Source organism: Canis lupus, chromosome 11 (assembly GCF_003254725.2).
Source record: "Canis lupus dingo isolate Sandy chromosome 11, ASM325472v2, whole genome shotgun sequence".
NCBI lineage: Eukaryota > Metazoa > Chordata > Mammalia > Carnivora > Canidae > Canis > Canis lupus.
The window spans coordinates 21,303,490-21,320,856 of NC_064253.1; the positions used below are offsets into that span (position 1 = coordinate 21,303,490).

The window sequence follows — 17,367 nt, forward strand, 5'->3', positions numbered from 1 at the left end:
CCTAAAAAAATCCAGGGCAGGTGCTTGCTCCACCAATTAATTATTCAGAAAAGCCCAAAGCAGTGGGGAATTGAAGCAAAATGTTGGTGGAAAGTGCTTTTTTGGAGAATCACTGCACACTTCCTGTGCCTATTTCTCACTGCTTTAGTCTCTGAGGATGACTGCCGGATCACAAGGTTAAAAGATTTCCTGATTCCAGCCTTCCCTTCCTCCCATCACCACCCAGGACTCTGATGTGGAAGACAGGAGCATCATGGGCAGGCGGGGTGGCTGTACCTCTCTGGATTACAGGGCCGGACACTGGCTCATGGGAAGAGAGAAGCATGAAGGAAAAGAAGTCTCTAGAATAGGAGCAAGAACCCCACCCTCAGAGGGCTCTGAGGAGCCTGGCCACCCCCCACCCCATCCCAGGCTCCTATCGTGCCAAATGGCCTTTGTGATTCCTCTGCTAACACCCCTAAGGTGATAGGCCAATGCCTAGCACAAAAGTATGCCTCAATCATGACAGTCTTGTTAGCCTGTCTGGATTCTCTCCCTTCATGGCCACAAAGTTGAAGCAGAAGGCATATCTTCCCTCTGCTTACATGCCTGACCATGACCTGTCCATCTCAGCAAAGAGCAGAAGACCATGGCCCTGAGACTCATCCATGATCCTTTCCCTACCCACAGAGCTGCACCCTTCACATAGGTTCCCAACTGACCATCCATCATTTTTTTCTGGATATCTTTGCTGACCCTGTCCTTCCAACTGCCACTTACCAAGGCCCTTCTCATCCTTCACCACCCTATGGGGGCACCTCACTTCTACATGAAGACCAGCCCTCAGGGATCTCCTTCCCTTGGTGCTCCTACTTACCACTCATGGATGGCCCAGAGGCCTTCACCCAAGCGCTCTCTCTTCCAATCCAAGAAGGCCCCAGAAACAGGACTCAGGCCCTTGCTTCTCACTAAGACGTTTACTGGCCCTTCAGGCTGAGAACAAGACACTCTCTGGAAGAATTCCATCTCTCAGAAGGCAGTGCACGTTCATCAACATCAATACACAGTGTATTTTAGAACCATTTGTCATTCTAGTGGCCTGGTTATCAACTTTCTGTCTTGTAAATATATTCCTCTGGGAGTAAGAACTGTTTCTTTTTTGTTATCGAAGGAAATTGTGAAATACTAGTGTTCAATGGAACAGTTGTCAAATCTGGCTTTGGAGTGCCCCACATAGTAGAAATTAAATGTTTTCTTCATCTAGCCATATTGAACAGCGAAGATTGCCATGGCCGGTCATTAGAAAGACAGATGCTCCCCCATTCTGTGGGGCGGCTGTGGCGAGAAGCGCAGGCTTGGGAGGCAGATGGAAGGGGAGGACACAAGGATAATCATAAACAAACTGGAATTATTGACTGTCTGAGAGGTGCTGGGCAAAATAGACTGAACCTAGAATAAATAGTCCTTTTATAAAATGCTTTTGGGAGATGCCACAGCAATTTCTGCTTCCTCCGCCCAGAGCTATCTGCAAGAGGAACATAGACCAACTGTTTCTGCTGAAAGCTGTTTAGATTGCAGGTGGGTTCTGGAATCTTCTTCTTGCAAAGTCTAATAGGTCAGTTACTAATGGAGTCAAACAAAGGAAGACTCGCTGGCAGGTCAGGGATGTCAGACTCTCTCGACGTCTCTGCTGCTAATGGAGGCTGGGGTCTCCAGGGTGGCGCGGGCTGCCAGCATGCGGGTGGGCGGCGGGCACGCTCCTCAGACAGCTGGCCACCTGAGATGCTAAGCCAAGGAAAAGCCCACGTTATTCCCAGAAAGGGCAACAAAGAAGACAGACCAGGAAAGAAGGCTTGGGGCTGCCTTTGCTTGACCGGCTAAAATCATTGTCAGAACAGGATGTTTGAATATGCGGCCTCATCTGGGGTGGAATATTGGAAACAGAAGGAGCATCTCCAGCTTCAAAGAATGAAGTCATCACCCTAGGATTAACTTAGCATCAGTGTAGGCCCCTAGCCAGACTCCTGGGGGCAGAGGAAGGGCAGCAAAGCAAGTACCCTCCGGATGAGACCCCTCCAAGTTTCCTTAGTAACCTTCCAGCTACAACCCCCCCCCCCATCCTAACAGGCTTGCTATCCTAGCATTAGTGGAGAATATGTGAGATGCAGAGTTTTGAAAACCCTCTTCCCTGCATATGTAATTGTGACCAGTTGTCAAGACTCAGGGGTGGTGGAGGACAATGGGATTGAGGGTTGGAGCTGCTAGCACAGATCCCCCAGAATTCCACATGGAGAAAAGGCACCCCAGCCTGTTAGCAGCCAGTCAGCTTCCTCTCCATCTAATTAGGTCAAGGGTGCCGTCATTTGCTCATCCTCTGAGCCCCATACTTCCTTTCTTTGTGTGACTGTGGGCTTTCGAGAAAAGGAGGAAAAAAACAAGCCTTCTTTCTCATCACATACTATTATGATTCGAACTATGATGGTCCTTATGAAATAGAAAAACTGTAGCACAATGAACCGGCATTCCTTATATAATCAGAAAAAGGAAATAGGTTATAACAGCACAAAGAAAAAGGCTTCTCTGTGATTGTTTCAAGATTAGAAGTCCCTGAGTGCATTATTCACAGTGGAGGTGGGAAATGCAACTGAGGTGTGGCCCCAGACTGAAATGGCAGCGTCCTCCCCGGCCACCAGCTCAGCCTCACACAGAGGACGCAGGTCTGGAGGTCCCACTGGGCTCCCTCTGATGAGGAAACCAGACCCTGCTAAGAGCCACAAGGACCTGGGAGGGCCATGGAGCAACTACAGACATGGTCCCTAAAGATTGGCCAAAGATTTAAGAGTCCCCATCACTGGGACATTTTCTCCCAGCTTCCTGGACATAAAGGAAAATTGTGATCCAAGAATCCCCAGTCTCAAGCTACTTGCACTGCCTGCCTCCCCCATCACACTGGCCACAAGATTCAAAGACGCTCGCGCAGGCTGCTGAGTGGAGAGGCACCCACTGCCGGAGGTGGGCTCAGGGTTGAAAATCTGGGCCATAGCCATCCATGCCACCCAATAACTGTTTGACCTTGGAACTATCCCTTCTCTCCCCTGGGCCTTTGTTTCCACATTTGGAGCGTGTGTGTGTGTGTGTGTGTGTGTGTGTGTGTGTGTGTTTAACAGTAGTGAAGATCTGGACCAGATATTCTCTGTCCATAACTCACCCCTAACCCCCTGCTCAAACAGCATTAGGAAGTGAGTGGTTGTCCGCTGAGCACACAGATACTGTCAGACACGGTGTAGCCCTGTGGTTTAAAGTGTGGGCTTGGGACTCCAACCAACCTCAGATCTGATTCCAATTAGGCCTCTTAACATTGCTATTCTAGTTTCCACTTCTGTAAAATGGGATGAGAATGGAGACGTGGGAGGGATATCTGTGAAGTGTTGGCACAGTGAGGGCTCACGGGGAGGGCTCCATGCTGGTACCATGGCTTGTGCACAGGTACTGGTCCTCAGGGCATCTGACTTCCCCATCCTGCCCGCAGAGGAGGAGATTTACACACAGCCCACCAAGAAATCAGAGACTTACCATTCAATCACCCAGTCCTGGACAAGACAGCAAACCGGCAGCATCCCACAGGCCTACTCATCATTCTGTAATGAATTAGTGAAGCAATAAATATAAACTATCAACCTTTCATCCTGGTCATAATGAATTGTATTAGAAGGAATAATCTCCTCCAAAGAGAACTGATAACAGTTAAAATTTCACATTGTAAAATTTGTTAGAGATTATATATGTATATATAAAGATCAAATTGTCTTGTTAAAATTTAGATCTTCAAATATTTGTCCAGGAAAATTGGTTTTCTTAGAAACAGTGGTCACACAAAAAATTCAGAATGTCAGAAGTTATCATGGATACAATTTGATAGCTGTATTAAACCCTTCCTATATAATTTACATAAAACAGAATTAAATTCTTTGAAAATAATTTTATTAAAGTTTTTTAAAAAGTAAAAATTTGAAACAATTTTACTAGGCAGGATAGGAAACTGATCAAGGCATTCAACTGGCTTAATGGAACTCCTTTCAGAAAATTCATTACATCTGCATTCATAACCATGGAGTCCTTGGACCATGGTCAAAACATCCATGTGAACAGCCAGGTCCATCCTCTGGGGAGAGTCCCCAGTGCCTACTAGAGAACAGTATCCTGAACCCAAGAACTTGCACATGCATGAAGACTGGCTGAATCTGCTCTAACTCCAGAGCCTACCATTTAAGATGACCATACCTGGACCATACCATCCACTTTTCCAGCCATCCCTTCCACCCTCTCCCACTCTCCAGTCATACTAGGTGGCTTCTCCAGCCTGGGTTCCTTCACTTATATCATCCCCTCTTCCTGGCAAGTATTCCTATGCCCTTCTTCTTACCTTTCCTTCAAGACTCAGCCCAGCTCCTCCTCCCATGTGGTCTTCATGCCCCTACAACCTATACCTACCCGTCATCCTCTTCTTGCTGAAGTCGCTGGTAATCTCAATGTTGCCAAATCCAGCAGAAATTCTCACTCCCATCCTTCTGGTAACCATTTCTTCCAAGTTTCCATGACTCCTTGGGCAATGAAGCTCCTTTGAGCCAAGGGAAGAAAGGGATCCAGGTGTGGGCCATTATGAACATACATCCAGGTCAGCTGGGGGAATGAGGGCCTCGATCCTAAAGAAGGGAGCTGTACTGGGTGTTATTCTGTACGTTGGCAAATTGAACACCAATAAAAATACATTTATTAAAAAAAAAAAAAAGAAGAAGGGAGCTGTGCGGTGTCCACCATATTCTTTAAACACAGCAATGAGCCCAAAGCCAAGCTCATTTGGTCCCAATCATTCTACTTTGAAAATGTGTCTTGCTTGTCACTGCCCTGTTTAGAGTTCTCATCACCTTCTGACCAGATTAATGTACCAATCTCCTTCCTGGTCTACTTGGTCTATTCTACCTCAACCTCACAGGGTCACCAGTCAGCTAGCTTTTAAAAAAACAGATCAGATTATGTCATCCCAGGCTGGAAGTAAGGAGAGGATGGAGGAAGGAGGGAGGGAAGAAGTTGGAAGACTCCATATTTTCTTGGATCAGGTTCTAAATCTCTAGCATATGTGGTGGTGGTGGTGAAGTGGTGGCCAAGTCTTCCCCAGGTAGACAGCTCTTGAGCCATTCACCCAAGCAGTCCTCCTTTCTTCATCCATTGTCCACCATAGCTAAGATGGTACATTAAACATTACCTCCAGGTGTGTATATAGTTGGCAAAGTAGTAAGGCTACTAGCATCCATAACCTAATAAGGTTTTAAGTTCATGCCAACAAGGAGAAAGAAAAATATGACAAATCACCCATCATGAACAGAGGAGAATGGATGAGCTGCCATTCCTTGAGAGACTACATGATCCCACATTTGCAGCAGGAGGAGGGAAGCTGCACATAAGAGCAAGAGAGCATACTTGTACAGTGCCACCTGGGAGAAAATGCTAACCCCTCTCACCTGCACAGAGCCCAACATATTCTACCACACTGTCACAGGATTTTCAGGATTTTGTCTGGATCTTCAAGGTTTGGAGTCTGTTGAAAGTTACTGAAATTCATGTGCTTTAAAAATTACTCACAAAGTTTACATTAAAAAAATTAAACAATACAAGTTTATTCTCCTAATAGTTCTGGAGGTCAGAAGAAAAGCATCTTCCAGAGCTAAACTCTCTAAGGGCTAGTTGAACAAGCAGGATTGGTTCCTTCTGGAAGCACCAGGGGAAAATCCACATCTTTGCCAACTTCCAGAGGCTGCCCACACTCCTTGGCTGATGGCCCCTTCCTCCTTCTTTAAAACCAGCACAGAGCTACATCTCTTTCCAGTTCAGCTCTGTCACCACATGGTCACACAGCCTTCTGACTCCTGCCTCCTCTTATAAAGGCCCTTATATCAGGCTCATGAAAATAATCCAGGATAGTATCTTCACATTTCAAGATCCTCACCTTAATCCCAACTGCCATGTAACTCAAGGGATTGGGACAAGGACAACTTTGGGAGGCTCTCATTCAGCCTAGCACAGTCTCTGAAAGACTTATAGTGCCTGAGGCAAGAACTAATCTCCAAACTTTGTGATACTTTTCCCTGAGTTGCAGCCTCAGAGAAATCTGGACATTCGTTTCCTCCCCTCCAATGCAGGCAGAGCATACTTCCCTGCCTCACTGGTGTTGGACTTGGTCATATGACTTGCTTCGCCCAAGAAAAAATTAGCAGAAGCGACCCAATCTGAGACCTTAATTAAATATATAAATATGGCTTAGCTTGGCTCATGTGTCTGGTAATCCACTAGGAGAAGAGACTGCTCAGGGCAACCACTGCCCCTCGAGTCTGGGCCCTAGGAGCATGAATGGAGTAGACCTGGATCCAATCTGCTGTCTAGAGTACCCCCACCCTCACTCAGCCATGTGCCGCCTACATAAGCTGAATCACATTTAACCTGAAGATTTCAAAGCCTGTGAGTGTTTGTTGTTGCCAACCACCGAGTCTGCACAAGTTTGGTTATAAAGCTCTATTACGGCAACAGCTAACTAACACTCAGCCCCAATCCCATTTTTCTTACTCCATATTGAGAAGGTGCCACGAGAGTATCAGCATCTACAAATAGGACAAATATGCTAATAAGGGTTTGGGTGCCTGCTACCATTGAGAATCTGAATACAAGGAAAAGCTGATCACCTACAGCATATGCCAGTAAGAGGTCATGGCTGTCACTACTTGGCCACCAAAAGTCAGACTCTCACAGGTTCACCATCGAGCCACAGCACATCCACTGAGGGAATGAAAACATCCCACCACCAGGGGGACCTCCATTTAGTGCTAACTGTGATTATAGGTCTTCATTCCTAGGGATGGCGTGTCCTCACCAGATTAGCCCTCTCCCTCTGTCCCAGGTGCCTATAGGTATATCATTTTTATTCCCTTTAAACATTCTAATGACCAAGAGCTGGTCCTGGGACCACAGCAGCTGTGAACCTGTCCTCTCTACCTACTAAACTGTGGATGCCCTCGTTATATGCCCTACCAGCTTTCTGGGCTCAGAAATGGCTCTGAACCAAAAGCTGCCAAATACAATCCCTCTTCCACCAGACCCCATGCACTCTCCTCCCACTGCCCACCTGCCTCTCACACTCTCTAGACCCACACATTCCACATCTCAGCACACCTCAAATCTGAGCACACATCCTTGTCTAAATTGTGGGCTCCCTTTTTCCTGCCTGATGCACCTCTGCTTGCTTCTTCAAAATCCAATCCCAATGTCACAGCCCAAAGCACCCTTCCCAGCCTGGGTCATAGCGCTTACTGCTTACATGTTGACTAGATTATGAACACCTGCAGAGCTCAGACTCCATTTCCAGGATGATTTGGACCCCACAAGGAGCATCTGACAGGGTACAAGCATAGAACAATATTATTCTTTCTCATGTTGATTCCTTTAAAAAAAAAGATTTTATTTATTTATTCATGAGATACACAGAGAAGGATAGAGAGAGAGAGGCAGAGACACAGGCAGAGGGAGAAGCAGGTTCCATGCAGGGAGCCCGACGTGGGACTCAATCCCGGGGCTCCAGGATCAGGCCCTGTGAAGAAGGCGGCGCTAAACTGCTGAGCCACCAGAGCTGCCCCTCACATTGATTCCTTAAATCATCTCTCCTGCCCTGGGAGGAAGCCTCTGGCCAATCTCATAACTATTTGTCCACTATCATTCCACCTACTCACAAATATTATTGAACACCTGCTATGTCCCACATTGCATCAATGCATCAACGAACAAAACAGGCAGCAAAACACAACAAACCAACCTTGCTGCCCTCATAGAGCTTATATTCTAGGGACTAGAAAGGTAATAAACAATGAAACAATAGCATGTTAGTTGAGGGGGGTGGGTAGCTGGGAAAGTAGAGTTATCATTTCAGCAGGTTGAGAGAGTCAAGATCCGAAGAAGGAAAGGAAGCATGTTGTGCAGATCATGAGGTAAGAGCACTTCAGGCAGAGGGAAGAGCAAGTACCTGAAACACCAGGGAGCCTGTGTGGCAGCCATGGGTTGGAGGGCATGGCAGTAAAGGATGTGGCAGAGAAGAGTTGCAGGGCTAGCTCACATTGAGCCCTTCAGACTGTTACAGGACTGTGACTTTTACTCAGAGTGAGAGGGAAGCTTCTGGAGAGCTCTGAGCAGAGGAGGGACCTGTTTTGAGCCATATTAGCAGGTTCACTGGAGACTGAAAGTTCACGGAGTTAAAAGATCACAGGATAATAAGTGAATAGGCCTTTTACAAAACAAAACAAAAAGCCAGTGTGACCATAAAACTTTAAAGTCACCCAATTTAAGTGTCCCCCTTCACCTAGCTCTGGTCCATCATGGGAAAGGAGTTATCAGGGCCTTCTCCCTACCTCGCCTGGCTCCCCTCCCACACCCAGTGAATACATAGGCCCTCCGGATTGGAGGGTGGGACAAGGGAGTGTAGGCTAGAGGCAGAAATGGCAGATTGTGACTTGTTGGTGCTGTCTGGATAAAGCAAGTCCTAAATGTTGAGCTCCCCTGCAGGGATAGTGAGGGCAGAGTTACTTTTCTTCTTCAAAAATACCTTTGCCTAGGGGATCCCTGGGTGGCTCAGCAGTTTCGCGCCTGCCTTTGGCTCAGGGCGCAATCCTGGAGTCCCGGGATAGAGTCCCACGTCGGGCTCCCAGCATGGAGCCTGCTTCTCCCTCTGCCTGTGTCTCTGCCTCTCTCTATGTCTATCATAAATAAATAAAAATAAATCTTTAAAAAAAAAATACCTTTGCCTATCACTGGAGGGAGAAGGGATCTGTCAGCTGCAGTCCCCTGGTATGGCCAATGCCTCTTCCTGCTGTCCGCATCCAACCCCTCCTCCAGCAGGCAGTCTCTGGGAGTCTACCCACAGGCTTGGGATTCAGCTCTCCCCTCCCAGACGATGCTCTTGCACGTGGCCCTCTCAAGCTGCCCCACTTCCAACTCCTTTCTTATTATGGGCAACTTGCCCCAACAAACTCTAGAACCTCCAGCCCCTTCTCCACGCAACCCCCTCTTTGGCAAGTCCTGCACAAATGGTCTAACCCATAATGTGAGTCTTACATATAATTTTAAATTTTCTAATAGCCACATTAAAATGGTAAAAAGAAACAGGTGAAACTAATTTTACTAATTTATTTTATTTAGCTCAATATAGCTTCGTTAACATTTCAATGTGTAATCAATATAAAAACTTACTAATGGGCTATTTACAACCATTTTTTTTTCATACTAAGTCTTCAGAATCCAGTGTAGTTTACACTCACCATGCCCATCAGTCTGGACTAACCCACATTCAGTGTTCGGTAGCCACATGCAACATGCTGGCCGCCATACTGGCTTCAGCATGTGAGGTACTTGGTGCTAAGGTTTTATTCTCCACTTTTAGGGGCCTTAGCTAAACCCAGAGGAAAGAGGAAAGCACTTACCTACTGTTGTGTGCTGAGCTAACTGAGCCCAGCGGCCCCACCCTCAGGGAGCACTCAGAATGGTGGGGAGGATGGTTGAGTGCCCTGAGCTTTCCCTGAGGAACACACAGAGCGTGGCGTGCAAGGCAGTGGAGAAGTGGAGACATCAGACAAAGACATCCCAGGCTCCATTTGATTCAGGGAAGCATCATTTGCATGATTTTCACATAAATCTGAATGTTAAAGTCAAGAGGTGGTAACTCCATGTGTACAGTATAAAATAAAGCTAACTAATTTGTACAGCATACAAGGGATTGCAAATCCAAGGGCTTGACACATCAGAAAGGCAGTGGAATCTCACTGCTATGGAATGAGGGCAGCCTGGAGCTCTGTCAATGCTGATAAAACATCTCATTAGGTGTACTGTATGCATATCCTCTTAACAGTTTGGTTACTCTGAGTCAAGGAAGTCAATAAAGACTTTATTTCCTCCTTTGTTATAAATAAAAACAAAAGCTGACATGCTTACCGTGGGTCAGGCACGGCACTGAACCCTTTACTGAGATTATCTGAGTCCATCCTCATAACCCACCCACAGAGGCATGGACTATTATCACCCCCATTTACAGACAGGGCTGCTAAAATTCAAAGAATTTAACCCAAGCAGGCTGAAAATCAGTATATCACTGATTTCATCCATTTTTAGTTACTGTTAAAATAGTCTTATCAAGTACAAAGTAATGAGTATATACTACATTTATGAATATCACATTTTACTGGACCCTATTGCCGGACTTACATTATTCAGCCCAATATAATTAAGATATTATCATTTCAATGTGCAAATAATATAAAATTTTACTAATGGGGGACACCTGGGTGGCTCAGCAGTTGAGTGTCTGCCTTCACTCAGGGCATGATCCCAGATTCCTGGGATTGAGTCCCGCATGGGGCTCCCTGCATGGAGCCTGCTTCTCCTCCCTCTGCCTGTGTCTTCTGCCTCTCTTTCTGTGACTCTCATGAATAAATAAAATCTTTGAAAACAATTTTTTTAAATTTATTAATGGGATAGTCTATAACCATCTTCCTCAGACTACATCTCTGGAATCCAGTGTGCATTTTACACTTAAACTTTATACTTACAGTGTCTCTCAAATCGGACTAGCCACATCGGCTGCTCAGTAGCCACGTGGGGCTGGTGGCTATTGTACTAGACATTGCAGTCCTAACTCCTGGCTTCGGAATGTGAGGTTCCTGGAAGCTAAGGTTTTGCTCTCCACCTCTGGGGCCTTAGGTAAACTCATCTCCCGTGACAGTGTAGTTAAGTGTCAGCCAGGGCTGCGGTCATCTGACGGCTTGGCTAGGGGGGCTAGAGGACCTGCCTCCAAGACGGCTGCCTCACATGTCTGGCAGGTTGATGATGTTTTCTTGATAGGAAACTTCGTCTCCTCTCCATGTAGGTTTTGCTACTTACCAGAGGGCTGCTGGTATGTCCTCACAACTGGCTTCCTCTGGAGCAAACCATTTCAAGAGAATGAAAACTACAACATCTTTTCCGGTCCAGACTTGGAAGTCACACATCATCACCTCTGCTACTTCTGCCATTCTGTTCTTTAGCAGTGAGTCACTAAGCCCAGCCACATTTGAGAGGCTGGGATCCAGACTCCACCTTTTGAAAAAAGAATGACATAGAATGTGCAGGCATATTTTAAAACTATGATATGGGATGCCTGGTTGGCTCAGCGGCTGAGCGCCTGCCTTCCGCCCAGGGTGTGATCCTGGAGTCCGAGAATCAAGTCCTGCATCAGGCTCCCCACAGGATCCTATTTCTCCCTCTGCCTATGTCTCTGCCTCTCTCTGTGTCTCATGAATAAATAAATAAAATCTTTTAAAAACAAAGTTTAAAAAAATGAATAAAAATAAAACCATGATATAATCTAATAGGAAAATGAACAAAAGATATAAACAGAAAATTTGGAAAAGGTTAACACACATATGAAAAAGTCCAAGCCTCCTCATAACCAAAGAAATACAAATTAGGCAAGTGGTTGCCATCAGACTGGCAAAGATGAAAAAGAAAAATACGTAGTGTTGGTGATAGTATGGAAAAGAGGCCCCCCTGAACATGCATAGTGTGAATATAAATTGGCACAAACTCTTCAGACAAATGTGATGATTTACATAAATAGCCCTAAACACGTGATTATTGTTGACCTAGGCACTACACTCTAGGAATTAATCCAACTAAAAAATCAGCACCATGTTCAACCATGATGGCTTGGTGCATTAGCAAACCAGAGCCACAGTGAAGAGGTATTTCATCCACTGGCCTCCAGATTCAAGTCACCTCATAAAACAAGGAAGAGCGTGGCCGGCTTCAAGCAGAGGGATGCCGAAAAGTGACCTTCAGGCTCAGCATGGCGGAAGCTCCTTGCACACCAGCTTCAGCCCGTTAGAGCTGAGCTATAATTGATCACCGCAGCAAATCAATGTGAGTGAGGTCCTTTCCAAAGCTCTGTACAAACTGACTTCATAATGAAATATGAGCTTGTGAAGTTTCTCATTTTGTACTATTCTGACATTTCTTGCAATGTGATTAAAATATAATAAGATCAAATAGAAAATACTATTTGCTCAATCACCTCCAAACCTAACACAGTCAATAGTCCAATTCCATCCAGGAAGAAAAGTCATTTTCAAGACTCCATAAAGAAGCCTACATTTAAATTTCATGTTCTCTGCTGTTACTGTGAAAAATTACATGTTTTAAATATAGGACAAATACAGGGCAGGCCAATTCTTGTTATAATAAATTTTATTCCAACATTCTCAGTAAATAAAATCTCCAAGCCCCAGCCAATGAATGGCTGCTTCAAGGTTCATTCGATAATACATAATTCCAGTCCAAATAATAATTTGCTCAATTCCTTTGAAGTCTAATTCAAGCCCCATTTCCCCTGAGAAAGCCCAGATCTCAACAATTGTTTCCTTCTTCAGACTTCTGAGAACACATACAGCTGCAAGCATGCCCTGGCTGTTAGGTATGTGTGCCTTCTCTTTCTCGCTCAGCCAGGCAGGTCCTCAAGGTCAAGGGGTGCTTTCCTCCTTCAGCATCATCTATTGTGCCTGGATGCTGGGTCCCCAGCCCAGGATTAGGCAGGCTGCAGGTTCTTTCCAGCACTTTCTGATTGAAAGAGCCTATAATGATGGCATTTAACCCATGGCAGGCTTTCTACCCATCCATCTCCTGCATTACTAGCCCACATCACACTAGTCGTTTCTAGTGAAGACATTATGTTATCCTCTGAGACCTCGACACACATGATCATTTTACACACTGTCAGCTGCATCTATTAATTTTCTTACTGTCAGAGACAGTTAAGAGACCCTTTGTGGAAATGTCTGAGGATTTGTAAAACAGAAGCCTGTTTGTTTCACTTCCTCTGACATACAGGCTTAGGAACTGTGCAATTTTAAGTACCAGAGTGAGCTCTAAGACTTACGGATAATTGACTCTGGAAGGCAAGAACACGACTTAGAAGGGATCATTTTCTCAACTCACTAGCAGTTTCAAACCCAGAGACCATTTGAAGAACAAAACTAAATTATCAGGTTGGATTCTTCTAGAGCTAGACCATCGCCAGCCCCCAACAAGCCACAGGCTAGACCAGCCTCGAAACCTCAGTGCCCCAACAATGTAAAGAGCTTCCCTCCAAGCTTTTAGAGCTATCTTTGACTAGATCAAAGAAATGTCAACACTGGTCAGCTTCCAGCATTCCAACCTCCAATGCAAAGCCCCAGTGTCCAAGAACATTAGCCCCATATGCTCATTTCCACCTGCTTTTGGCCCTAGCCCAGGAAATTAAAATATAAAATTAAATCATTGACTTTCAGGATTGAGAAGAGACAGAACCCAACATGTCCATGTATGTCAGTTAGAAAGCACTTGATGCAAGAGTCAGAAAAGCCAATTCTAATTGACTTGAATGATAAAGGTGCTTTATTGATTCATGTCTCCAGGAAGTCCAGCTCCATTTTCTTGTGATCCTCTGGGCTCTGCTGCCCTCCACATGTTAATTTTGTCTTCAGATCAGCTTTCCTCATAATTACAAAATGGCTGCCAATAGCAACGAGGATTCCATGCTTCACCTTTCACACTCAGAGGGGAAGAGAGTGCCATTTCTCAGGCCACCAAACTAAAGCCCTAAGCTTTGTTCTGTTTGGATCATTTCTCTATCTCTCCAGCAAGGCGGGGACTGAGTTTTCTCTGACTCACTTGGACTAGTTAGAACCACCCAACCCACGAGACTGCTAGACCCAGGGGAGGCTGGGATGGATGCTGGCAAGGCAATCACAATGTCTATTTCCTCCTGCATCTCAGCAGGACTGTACTAAACTTCTAACATCTAACACTAAACAACTCAATGAGACCTCATCCCATTCCTGACAGTGCTGTCCTCCCCCTTGGAAATAGCCTCAGGGTTGAGGAACACTATTTACAGTGTCATTCAGTCTAAACCAAACCTCAGGAGTCCTAGAAATGCTGAGAATTACTCATCTCCCATCCAGGATTCTGAATAAGACAATTCCCAGGTACTCTGGGCACAAATCTCTCTATTAACTAGAAGATGGCCATGGCTCTGGAATGGGCCACTGGCCATGTTTGCCCTCAAGAGGAGTTAGCACCTGCTCTGTCATCATGAGAGGGCTAAGCCAGTCTTGCTCAGCTCAGCATCTTGGAATTAATTAAGAGGCTCTAGTAACTAACTCTTATTCTCTAAAAAGGGCCAGATCATCAGCTGTGGACACAGATGGAGCCCTAGCTCCATTTACCTCAGTAACCGATGAGTCTCTCATGACATCCCCTCTGTGCATCCTTCCTGTATTCCCAGACTCCTGCCAACTTTGATCTCCATTCATTTCCCACACAGGTCTAGCTCACCAGGAGCATCTGCTTGACTGGCTGACTATGACGTGTGACCCAGTGACCCACAGTGACCCAGACCCCAGACAAGAGGACCCCTGCCCAACACAGTTAGCTAGTTCCCTGTTTCCCCAAGTGTCTTCTGTCTTTTGCATTTTTTCGTTTATAAAACCCAGTATCAACTCCTGCCTACTTCCCGCAGCTAAGCCTGGGAAGAATAAAAACAGACACTGCTAATCCTTCTACAGAAAAGGAGACTGAAATCCAGAGGGGGAAGCAGGTGATCCAAGGTCTGCCAAGAGCCAGAGTCAGACCTGGAGGCCAGACCCTGTGACCCTTGGTTCTGTGCTTCTTCTACCTCAGCAGATTGCTTCCTTCAGTGTACAAGGTAGCCCTTGGCAGTGCTTCTGGGATGGAAGCACATGGTATCAGCCTGGCCTGTGGTCTTTTCACCAGAGTTAGAGTCCAAACCAGCCCGAGGCAGCTGCTTCCCAGTACAGTCACCTCAGAAGTGCTCTGCACTAGGTAGGTTCCCTGTCGCCAGTATCAGGGCTGGCTGAAGCCCAAACTCTCCCCCAGCTCACAGGGAACTGTGAGTCTCAGAAAATCCAATTTGTCTTTCCTCTTGCATTCTTTACTTTGGTTATTGCTTTGAGATTTCTTTTGTGGCAGTTTGGGTCTTTGATTCACACTTTGGGTCTTTGGTGAACACAGCCTTTCCTTTCTCCTCTGTGCAAAGCTACCAGCCCAGCTTTCCTGGGAAAACAAAATAGCCTGTTTCCTTTGGGTGGATACAGGGCAAAGTGCTCTGGGATCACAGAGCAGCCCACATTCACATCCTAGTGCTGCCATTTTATTCATTTATTTATCGAATCACTCAACCCACATATGCACATTGAGCACCAACAACGCACCAAGCACTGTTCCAAGAACTGGGACCGAGCACAGAATAAGCCAAAGGATCCAACCTCACGGAGCACCTCATCTCCTGAGACTCTGCCACACGTGAGGTATTTTTAGGGTCCTAAATCCTTTGCAAATCCCAAAGAAGCCTTAGACTCTCCCCAAAAGAATTCATATAAACAGGCACTGAAAACTGGATGTCTTTTTGGATGGTTGGTGGATCCCTGAAGCCCACATGTAGACCACTTGGGATCCGAGAACACCAGGTTAGAAACCTCTGAGCAAAGAGAAATCAGATACAAGTTCTTCTTCAGTGGGTAGAGCTCTCTAAGGGGTCTGTTCATATATCACCGTGATCTATTGAATTCCTTCAATGGATCATAATCACATTCAGCCTGAATCCTCAGATCTTGACTTTCCTGCATTCCAAAGACAGATTCTTACAGGTGAGCTTCTTAAGATAAAAGAGTAGGAGAAATCTGCATTCTGGAACGTGAACTAACTGCCCTGTGGGATTTGGGGTAGAACATTCACATCAGACTTGCAAATGATCTTTTCCTCACATACACGGGGTAACAATTTTCTCCAGGTGAGCATGAATATGCCTCGTTTTATGCACTCCCTGTGCTCCCGAAAAGTTATACCTGAATCAAAACCTTGCAAATAAAACCACTTAAAATGCACTAAGGGAGCTCAATACTTTGTAAATGCTGGCAATGAATTCTCTGGCAAACCAATGGAAACTTTGGAATGTGCAAATCCATCTCTTCTCTTTGTTAGAATGGATTTCTGTAGAATGGGTAACTATAAGTGAAGAAAGCCAGTGGGTGGGGCGGATTTAAGACATAAGGTTTCTACTTATCAGGCATCTGTGCCTCTAAAAAGAGCTTTTTGAAGAAAATGTTATCTTTGATTACCTATTACAAAGACCAAATGAAAAGAAAAAAAAAAAAAAAAAAAAACAAAGACCAAATGAACCAGTGCATGACTAACTCCTCTGTGGTGCAGCGGGCAAGGACACTCAGGGATATCATTCATCACAAAGCCATCTGCCATGATGGATAGGGCAGGGCAAGGTGGGCCTCCAACATCTGGGGAACTTTGAGGCTCAAACCACACTGGGTGGCAGTCAACAAATGGACCCCTCATCACCCACTGACCAGCTGTGATCCTAGGCTGACTTTGGGGCCTGTGACATCGCAGAGCCTCGGGACCAGCAGTGGAAGAAAAGGACTATAAACATGAGAGACAGAAAGGCCATCAGTGGGAGGGCTCCTGATCAGCAGGAAGGGAGGGGCACTGGACAAAACCAAAGGTGGAGAACAGTGGAGGAGGAAGCAAATCTCAATAGGACAAATGCACATAGTCAACATGGCCAGGAAGAGGTAAAGGATTGGGACCTGGTAGGGAGTTAGCACAGTCAGTCTCTCAAGTAAAAGCAGAGATAAGATCAAACAGAAAATTCAGTCAGATGAGGAAGCCATTTAGTAATGAGGGGACAGCTGACCTCCAGCTGAAATTACACTCACAGCGACTGTCATGGCACTCACAGCCAGCCATGCTGCCAGAAAGCAGTCATGCAAAGAACAGGGATGGTGCAGGGAAGGAGATCCTCCCCACATCCCCAGCTAGGGTACAGTGGGCACTGTAGTCAACTCATTTAAGCTTCTCAGGGCTCTTGCCATCCCCCTCTGCCAGGTATGTACTCAGCCTCAGGGGGAATATCTCAGAAGGCCTAATTTCCTCAAAACAAACCCAAGCACAGAGTAGGCACTCAATAAATGCTGCCTAGATGAGTCATTAAACTATGCAGGGCTCAGCCCACAGCCTGTTTTTGCACTGCCTGAGAACTAAGAATGGTTTTTAAATGCTTAAAGAGTTGTCAGGAAGAAGGAGGAAGAGGAGGAGGAGGTAGAGGAGAAGAAGAAGAGACAGAGATTCCTACGGGTCCCACAAAGCCCATGCTTTTTACTCCCTGACCCTTTACAGAAAAAGTTTGCCAACCCCCAAATGAGTGAGTTTACTATAAGCATTTTGAATTTGAGACTCACTCTTGTGTTTTCTTAT

General features: G+C 45.7%; 1 long non-coding RNA gene across 1 annotated transcript; it reads right to left on the reverse strand.

Moving 5' to 3' along the window:
* Positions 1–649: 649 nt before the first annotated feature.
* LOC112650475 (uncharacterized) lies at positions 650–7,153 on the reverse strand. Its single transcript, XR_003130215.3, has 3 exons — positions 4,471–7,153; positions 3,553–3,617; positions 650–1,764 (listed from the first exon to the last, which is right to left on the reverse strand). It is a non-coding gene; the product is annotated as an uncharacterized LOC112650475 (long non-coding RNA).
* Between the last annotated feature and the right edge of the window lie 10,214 nt (positions 7,154–17,367).